General features: G+C 44.6%; 1 pseudogene; it reads left to right on the top strand.

Moving 5' to 3' along the window:
• On the top strand, positions 1–936 carry LOC144784137 (protein SSUH2 homolog; annotated as a pseudogene).
• Positions 937–1,223: the final 287 nt, after the last annotated feature.

Below are 1,223 nucleotides of genomic sequence, written 5' to 3'. Positions count from 1 at the left end.
ATGTCGCAGATACATGCCAGCAGTGTAAGACAAAAGTGTGAGATTCTGGAGAAAAAAAACCAAGGGGAGTATATTTTGTTTGTTGACATAATACAGGTCACTGATACAAGAAGTGCAGACAGCAACAGAATGTTCACTGGGTCGTCTCAGAATTTCCACGGGACCACATTTTTGATCCACAAATCCTTTCTTGGTACTGGAGATACTTATTCATCAGGCCCATATCCACCCCTATTGGTGGCAATGCTGCCCCCTCCCCCCTCCACACTCTCACTTGATGGACAGTGTAACTGGATATGAAGGAATATCAACAGGAGGTGGCGATGGAAAATGTCTTCCACTCCCATCTTTTCCAGGATCAGGCCCTGAGGAAGCTGCTCCTTCTCAGATGTACATTGGAGTATTCCTTCAATTACTGAAGATACCACAAAGCAAGCCTTTATACAGTTTGCGGAGAGCAAGTGCTGCTACGGAAGTACTCCTGCCAAGGAAACGGTGTTTCACGATTTCCAACCAGTCAGCATATACAGGTATCATCTTGAGACGTTCACTGAGTTCAGAACTTAAGAGTGCAGAAGTGTTCCTTATAATGGTGAAGTTCTAGATGCTTATGGTAGTGGTCAAGTCCCTCTTCCGTGGGACATCCCAGTGACAGTTCCTGCCATGTTCAAAGATGCTAACCAAAAGATCAAGGTCCCTCACTCGTCCTCTGTTAAACCCTGTAAATCATGTTTGGGCATGGGACAAAACACATCTGCAAAAAAATGCAATGGAGCTGGTAGGGTTGTGTGCTTGGTGTGCAATGGATCTAGATATCAAATGAATGAGGCATGTTCCCAGTGCCATGGTATTGGCAATGCAAGTTCTACATGACATGGTCAAGGCCGCACAGCCTGTACTGTCTGCAATGGAAGGAGGCTGTTGGTATGCTGTTAATGCAGAGGCGATTTTAGGTTGGAGACAGCTAAATGAAAGCTTTAAAAGTCGGGAGTCTCCCGCATGCATCAGGTCTGTTGGGATGTATGATAACAGCCGGATTTAATGGTGCTCATGTTATCAGTTCCAAGGGGAGGAAATGTTCAGAATTGCTCAGAGAGTATCATGTAAATCTCAAGTGATACATAGCTCTCTGTTGCATTTGTGTAACCTTCTCTTCAGCCAGCACTGTTTAAGAGAGAAGATGTGGTACAATTTTGTTTCTGTTCAAATGTCCTTTTCAGGCT

This window comes from Lissotriton helveticus, chromosome 10 (genome assembly GCF_964261635.1).
Source record: "Lissotriton helveticus chromosome 10, aLisHel1.1, whole genome shotgun sequence".
Taxonomy (NCBI): domain Eukaryota; kingdom Metazoa; phylum Chordata; class Amphibia; order Caudata; family Salamandridae; genus Lissotriton; species Lissotriton helveticus.
The sequence above is the reverse complement of the archived record's forward strand: the minus strand, read 5'-3'. Positions and strand labels throughout refer to the sequence as shown.